Source organism: Echiichthys vipera (genome assembly GCF_963691815.1).
Source record: "Echiichthys vipera genome assembly, chromosome: 10".
Classification (NCBI taxonomy): Eukaryota; Metazoa; Chordata; class Actinopteri; order Perciformes; family Trachinidae; genus Echiichthys; species Echiichthys vipera.
Window position 1 is genome coordinate 16720420 of NC_139835.1, and position 8731 is coordinate 16729150.

An 8731-nucleotide genomic window follows, 5' to 3' on the forward strand; every position below is an offset into this window, starting at 1 on the left:
TTCCACTTTTTTCTTTTCCAAATCAAACTTTCAGTACGAGTGATGTGGGAGGAAGAGGGCAAGACGCACCTGAAACAACCCTTGAGAACTGTGTCATCAAGTGAAAAGTAAAGAAGATGAGGAGGAGGAGGAGGAGGAAGAGGAGGAGGAGGCGATGAAGTGAAGAAGTTGCGTCGGATCAGACAGCGCTCTTCTGGAGTTAAACAAGCTGCTTTGGCATCGCATTACTGGAGGTTTCATGTGGTCCGCAGTGAGTTTCAGAGGCGAATGACTCCACAAACCAACCCGCGGTTAAATAGCCAGACAGACAGTAACCTACCTGCCTGCGATGAGCGCTCAAGTGGCAGGACGACACAGCAAGAGCGCCCCCAGACGGCCAGACTACAGGCTTGTCATGAGTGTCCACCAATGTATAGGCTAGCCTACTGTATGTTGTACATGATGTTCTGTTTTGTGTTCTGTTGCCATGCCATGTGTGTATGATGTGGCCTAGGATCAGCAGTGTGTGAGACAGACATATATGCAGACTGCAGTAAATCCTGTTCGTAGTGGATTATATCTGATTCTATCTATCTATCTATCTATCTATCTATCTATCTATCTATCTATCTATCTATCTATGTATGTATCTATGTATGTATCTATCTATCTATCTATGTATCTATCTATCTATCTATCTATCTATCTATCTATCTATCTATCTATGTATCTATCCATCTATCTATCCATCTATCTATCTATCTATCTATCTATCTATCTATCTATCTATCTATCTATCTATCTATCTATCTATCTATCTATCTATCTATCTATCTATCTATCTATCTATCTATCTATCTATCTATCTATCTATCTATCTATCTATCTATCTATCTATCTATCTATCTATCTACTAACCTATCTATTGAACCTTTATGACTTATATAGCAAAATACCTTATTGCGACACATATACACACACATGCACACACACACACACACACACACACACACACACACACACACACACACACACACACACACACACACACACACACACACACACACACAGATGCCACTCATGACAACTGAACTCAGTGTTTTGAGCTCTATTAGTTAGACTCCATCAATATTTTTTCTTTTGCAAACTGGTGATATCCAAGAATATTTGTTTTAGGACATTTTATCAAAATAAGCACAATCAAGCGCAGGTTTTCACTTCTAAAAATAACAATATCTTTACTCATCATTGTGACAATGAGTCAGCATTGGATCCTGAACCTGCAGCCACTAACTAGGCTTCATCATTAATTGTCTTATTTATGTGTTCTTTTCCTATTGTATAATGTCAAAATGTGAAAAAGGAATAAATGTGTTTGATTTCTGTTGCAGTGAATGTAAATGACATCAGCTGACAGGAAGTCAACAAGGACCAAGACTGTTGCCTAGCAATGGCATCCGTTGAAAAGTTCTAGGCCCACTGTCTTCCATTCCGAACACGAAAAACAAAAGCAACCCAACAACAGGCTGAGGTTGAAAATGTTCTTTAGATGTTGGTGGTTAACATATTGGAATTTGGAATTGGACATCATTTCACCCCAAAATGATGTCTTACACATTAAAACAGGTTGAAGGGTTCATCACTCAAATGCTTTTGAAATGTTCATACACAATATCCAGCCAGCTGCACAAAGCCATGACATGAAGTCTGACTCCCTGTTTGGAACAAAGAGGAACCAGGACATGCACTGACATCTAGTGGATGTTCTCAGTCTGACGTGGACACAGTCTTTTGTTTGTTTACACATACCATGTCATTTTGAAAGTCATATTTATCTCACGGTTTATCTCATCTACCACAGTGCAGTAGTCAGCTGTTGCATTAGAGCTTATTTCAATAAAATAACAATAAGAGCTTCAAATAAAAAGGAAGTTTACAGCCTGCGACAGGACTTCATCGACAGTACAACAGAGTAATCATGAATTGCTGAATGTTAATTAAATGCTTCAGGCATAGTTTTGATCTACCACATTGCCCAGAAGGCCTCTCATCAATAGCAGCAGATGGCAGCATTGTTCAACATGATTCTCTAAAGGCTGTGTCAACGCAGCTGCAATGTAGACAACAATGTCAATCTGACAAAATACCATAAATGAATTGGCCCACTGACATGCAAACCAAGGTATAAGTAATTTAAAGTGGTAATTTAAGTGGTTATTAGACCTGCTGTCTCCCTGTTTCTCTTCTTATAATAATTTGAACACAAACATCAACAGTGTGAAGACTCCCTGTGGTGGTACACCATGATGGTAAAACTAGAAACTCAAACCAGGAAGTGATGTAGAGTATTTGAACAAATCTCAACATTAATTATTCTATTGTGTTAATAAAAAAAACCCTCTATGATCGTTATCACAGAAGCAGTGAGGCACATAACCATGTAGGCTTTTCTTAAATGACAGAAGGGTCAGAATATGATGTCAATACTGTAGCTGACCCAAGCTTAATGACAAGCAAAATATACCTAAAATAAAATAAAAAGTCAAATATAAAGATGCCTTTAATTGTGTAATCAGTATGGAATGTATAGGCATACAAGTGTGATTGTATGATGTATGTCTCCAAAAGGCTGTACAATAGATTGTTTTATTACTCTGATGCATTAGCAGATAAAGTGGTCCTTGGTCCTTTGAGATAGCTCTCTATATTCTGTGATGTTCTTTTTATTATTTAAGGTTTTGGTATCTGACTGTGTCTATGCATACAGGCTGTACCAATAATTTCTCCGTTCAGATATTTGTATTAAACAATTTATTAAAGTAAGGGCAACTGAGGCTTTTCAAGTTATTTCTTTATCCATCATCAGGAAGAATCATCATTGAGTACAGGATTTCCACACTACATCTCATTGGCTGTGGCCCTTCTGAGTGGAATTTGTATGTTCTCTCCGTGTCTGTGTGGGTTTCTCCGGGCTCTCCGGCTTCCTCACACAGTCCAAACCCATGCAATCTCTGTCTCTGTTTGTCCCTATGTGCCCTGTGATAGACTGGCGTGTAGGGTGTACCCCGCCTCACGCCCGATGTCAGCTGGGATCAGCTCCAGCTCCGCGACCCGGATAGGGACAAGCAGTTGAAGATGAGTGAATGGAACTTAAAAGCTAAATAATTTCTGAAAGCTAGAAACTGAAATAAAATGCATACACTCATGGATACTTTCCTGGCACATGCCAAGGAAGTCCTTGTCTTTTTCATTCAGATAATCCAAACAATCAACATTAACATACATTATCAATATTCAAAAATACATCTGAAAGTAACTTTAATAATAAAGATGTATACGTTTTTATCTGTGTAACACATCAATGGTATCAACCCAAAAACTGCTGCAACAACTTATAAGACATTAGTTTTTAATATTGAAATGTTAATGTGCCCTTTTAAAATGTATTTATTTAATTAATTGAATTCTATTTTTTGATTAATGACTAGAAAACCTTGACAGACAGTGCTGAGCCGCATCTCAAATTAATCTTAAGGTTCCCAGCTTTCAGATGATGTATAGCCTGCCACTTATATGGGGCACATACTGTTGAAAAAGGAGGTGCGCATGATTAGATTATTACATCTAACTGGAAATAATGACAAAAATAGGACACGCACACACACACACACACGCACACACGCACACACGCACACACACACACACACACACGCACACACACACACACGCACACACACACACACACACACACACACACACACACACACACACACACACACACACACAATATTTTACATGTTTTACACTTAAATCGCAGTAGGCCCAGTAATCAATGTATTCTGCCTGCGGTGGCCGTGCACGCGCCTACTTTTACCAGACGCCCATGACAGTCCACTTGGAGAGGATTTCGTGAGTGACGTCGCTTTCAGCCAATCACAGCAGAGAAACGAGACATTTTTGAAGGTCGGTCTGAACCGACGTTAGATTGTGCTGAATACGATCTCGCCTGTCCTCTCCTCACCGTCAGAATATTCCGTCGGAGAACAGGTGCGTGCGGAGGAGACGTTACGTTGCGTTGACCGCATCAGCGTTAAAGACGAATCGGGAAAATTAATGGAGGCTGGACGTTTTCGCCGGTTTTCCGCAGCTTAACTAGAGACAAACCATATCAAGGAGTACTAACAGGTACCACGAGAGGCTTTACTGGACGGACAGTATCACGCTGCACTGGGGACTACTCTGTATTTGAGATGGACTGTTACTTAGGTGTCGCCTCGAGACGTGCCTTTCCAGGAGCTATCCAGCCAGTTTAATTCAGTTCTGAGCAGTATTTTGGGTCATGCTGTCTGCGTTCAACACGTTGCCTGAGCGCGAGGCTGGAGCAGGTTACTGGTTCACTCCAACCATCATTTAGGTAAGGAGAGCGTGTCCCCATTTTCCGTCGCGTGCACACCTTCCTTCCATAAGGCAAATGATGTCGCGGTCCGCTTTACACGACATGTCAGTAGATTTAACGGTGATGCTGTTTATTATCTGACAGTACATTAAATCAAGGTTACCATGTCCCGTATCTGCATTAGTGAGAATGAGTGTCCGTAACTGATTTGATTACAGTGTTTCCCCCCCCCCTCACTCCTGTCACGTCTCCCATTATGAATAGAACGATCAATACATAGGCTAATGTACATGCACGTCAATGGACTATGGCCAGAGTCTGTGCGTGTGTAGGCTACGTCAAACCTTTTAAAACCACCGTGGTGGTAAATGTAATCTTTTTGTGTTGTTTTGGTTATGAAGAAGCTGCAGTCATTGGCCTAATGGGCTTATTGGGATCAGTCTATAATCACCTCCTGTTCCTGGTAAGGCTGGCTGGGTATAGATCTGTATTTTTCAATACTAGTGCCAGTGCGCATATGATGCCTGAGGTCTAGTACCGGTTGCAAAACAATACTTTTCTCTCAGTATTTTTAGTTTTTCTTTCTTTCTACCCCCCCCCCCCTCTTTTTATATAAATATGCCACATCTATTTATTTTCTTTTAGGCCTAAAATACACATTGACCAGCTTTTAAAGTCTTTACTGTTTCCAGCACTTGATGCCACAGACACAATTTCTTTGGCACTCAAAAAACTATTGATGTTCGACAGCTTCACTTTCTGCTTCTGGCCGTAGTGACGTATGTTCCTGGGAGATGCTGGCTCCAAACTCTACCCTGATAGGTCTCACTGAGCATATCTCTCCGAGCTCTCTCTGAAGTACCCATGAGCAAGGCACTTGAATCACAGTATATCCCTTAATGTCCACAGCAGCACATTGTCCCGTTTTCGGCCACATAATGAGTGAATTCATGATTAAGGGAGCAGGAATTGATGACTTTTCTTTCATCTTTGCTGTCATAGATCCAGCGTGAAGTCCAGTTGTACTGCTGTAGACAGCAAATAGTTAACAGTCTGGCGTTCGCATAGAGTAGCATTACTGTTGAATGAATGAGGAATACATAATGTAGCTCATAGCACTACACTGAACATTTCACAACAAAGGGAATTGCTAATAGCACAATTGACCGTCACTTCATGAAGTAATAAGTGGTTACATTGGACATACTGGAAAAAGTGGCTTATAAGACTGGAAGGACCTGTTGTATATATCAGAGAAGAAATACTCCTCTGTGCAGATAGTTAGACAAATTGACTCAGACTTCTTCGGACGAGACTCCAGCAAGCTGCCGGCAGCATGGCTGTTGGTACCCAACCCAAACATGTCTCTGCCACTGACTCACCAAAGCAGATGGTTAGGGATGCAAACTGACGGATTCATCATTGAATGTGAGCGGAGGTGATATGCTACACACAGACTTGGATTTCAGCAGTTTTACTGAGACTTTTTTTTCTCGATTAAACAAGTCCATGATAAATCAGTGAATGTTGTGTGAATTCTGTCTATCTGAAAACCTCCACTGCGTTGTGATCTGAGTCTGAAGCTTTTGATGCAGCTGGACGTAGGCTGCCTGGTTTTTGAATGAGATAAGAGTTAGCCCAGGGCAGCGGTGTCAGACCCTATGATGGACATTTAGACAGGGAGCGGAGAGGACAATGTATGTCCTTATGGAGTTCAAATCATTACCATGCTGCATGTGAAAGATAAGAAAATCTGTCAGATTCCCCACAGGAGATGGAGATATTTTCCAGTAGTTGTACAAGTAAAGGGTGGGGGATGTTATACATATATGCATTTGCAATAAATGCACAAAACTATTGAATGTGAGAAAAAAACCTATGCATGTCACATTCTGATCATGTGCAAGGCCTCGGTTGGCTTTAAACGTATGCAATGTACCACCACATCTTAGGAAACCTTAGGTGTATTGTAGCCTATCTTTCTGTAATGAATGCCTAGAGGTCACTGGATATTTGAGGGTTTGATTTCCTACGGCTGAATGCACCCCCCCCCATTCTACTTCCATTCTGATTGTACTTTCATAAGCCTTTCTGTCAACAAAAACCTATAATTTCAGTCAAGTATGTTGTTTTTTATCAGAACATTTTGAGGCATACATTCCATACCAATGAGATATCTACCTCCATAAATCGTGTCTCTCGTGTGAAAGCTTCCTGGATGGTCCGAGCAGCACTACTGATGAAGTAGTGTTAGTTTGGGGTTAGTCCAATAGGGGAAGTTTGCTGTGACCTCTAATGGACCATTCCCTCATAAACGAGTGTAAAGATGTATTTTGGAGCTTGCATCAATTATCTGGGCAATATATTGTCCAATATGAATAGATTATCTTGGATGTGTTGGTATTGGCGTAGGCTATATGTGGGGCAATAATTAAATTGCAGTACACAAATACAAAACATCAGGATCAGAAACTGTTTTATTGCCAAGGAGGTTTGAATGTACAAGAAATGTGTCTTTTGCGATTGGTGTGGTGCATAACAAAGTGCAGAAGTCAAGAGAAATGATAATAAGATTTACAATAGAAAATACAAAAACATATATCAGTTTTTACAGTGTAAAAGCTGTTCAGTTTGTGCAGGAATGTGCAAAATATTGACCAGGGGATCAATATGGGGGATTTGCATGTGGGGAGATAAATGGGTCAGACTTTTATCAGAAATATATAAGAATTGAATATTGATGATGGTTGATTTCTATTACATTTTAGTGTGCCATACCCTTATAAGTTGAATTTTATGATTACATGATTACATTTTTGATTGCTAAGTGATATATGACTAGATCATGAAAACGATATAAAACATGTATCGTATTTATTTTTCTAAATCGTTTCTATCTCTATCATTTATGTCGAAAAATAAATATTACTGCGTAATATTCGCACTAAAATTCTTCAAAATGAAAAAATACTTTCATTTGTCAAGTACTTAATTCACACCTAGAATACAGAAATAGGCTTTACTATGCGGTTATTTTATAAAGGATATTTATTTTTTCAATTTGCAGAAAACATGCTATATTGATATATTGTATATAATTATCGAGATATGAAATGACTTTAATCGGTATAGAAGATATAAGCAATATCAAGAGTTGTGCAGTCGGAAAGAACCTGTTTTTGCTCAAAAAGTTTGTGTCCAGGCTGGGAGGGGTCGGCCACAACCTTTCCACAGCCTCAGGGCCCTGGAAGTGTGCAAGTCCTGGATGGACGGCAGATTGCAGCCAAACACCCTCTTAGCAGATTTATGTGTACGGTAGTTTTAAAACAGTGACCCCATTGCACACACTCCAAACTGTAAACTGTCCCACTTAGTTAGCACATATCTTGGTCACAGCGAGGATGCACCAATCGAACCCCAAGTTCCCACACTCCAGCTCTTTCCTTTTCCCCAAAATGTAAAAGCTGTTCACCTTCTTGCAGTGGAACTTACTGCGATAGTTTTTATGTGAGGTTACATGATGCCAGGGATTGCTGTGGCTCTACAAACTGAGTTGGCAACAAGCCATGACTTAATGAATGCAACTGGGGGTGGATTTTATGATGAGACTGTCGAAGTAACTGTTTTCAGTGTGGAGCTGTCACATCTAGCCAATACCGGATCTGCTAAATATGATTTAACCCTTATCGCCTAAGCCCCTGGGGCACCTCATTAGCAGATTGTTTAAACTTGCTAACATAGATATCTGGCATGGTATCTGCCTCAAAACTCCAGTATAGATTAGGCCATACTGTATTTATTTTTCTTTTCTTTTCTACATCTCCATTTTTCCTCTCCCATCACATGTATACAGATACAATACATTCTCCCATAAACATACTCCACTCCACATTTGTATCAAGCTAACTGATAACCTCTATTCAATTCAATTTTATTTAAAGTGCCAAATCATAGCAAAAGTTATCTCAGGACACTTTACAAACTAGGTAAAGACCACACTCTATGACTTATTTATGATTTACATAGACCCAACAATTCCCCCGTAGAGTACGGTGGCAACGAAAACCTTCCCTATTACAGGCAGGAACGTCAGACAGACCCAGCTCTGTGGAGGACGGCCATCTATTCATCTAACAGTTGGGGAGGAAGAAAGGAGAGAGAAAGAGAGAAAAGACGGAAAGATGGACAGAGAGAGACAAAGACAGACACAAAGACAGAGACAGACACACTTCCAGTAACTATAATAATATCTATAGTAATTGACTTATATGTTATGGCAGTTAATACAGCAGAATAGTAGAAACAAGCACAGCTAAGGTTACAGATTACAATAGTAGCAGGAAGCGTCATGCAGGA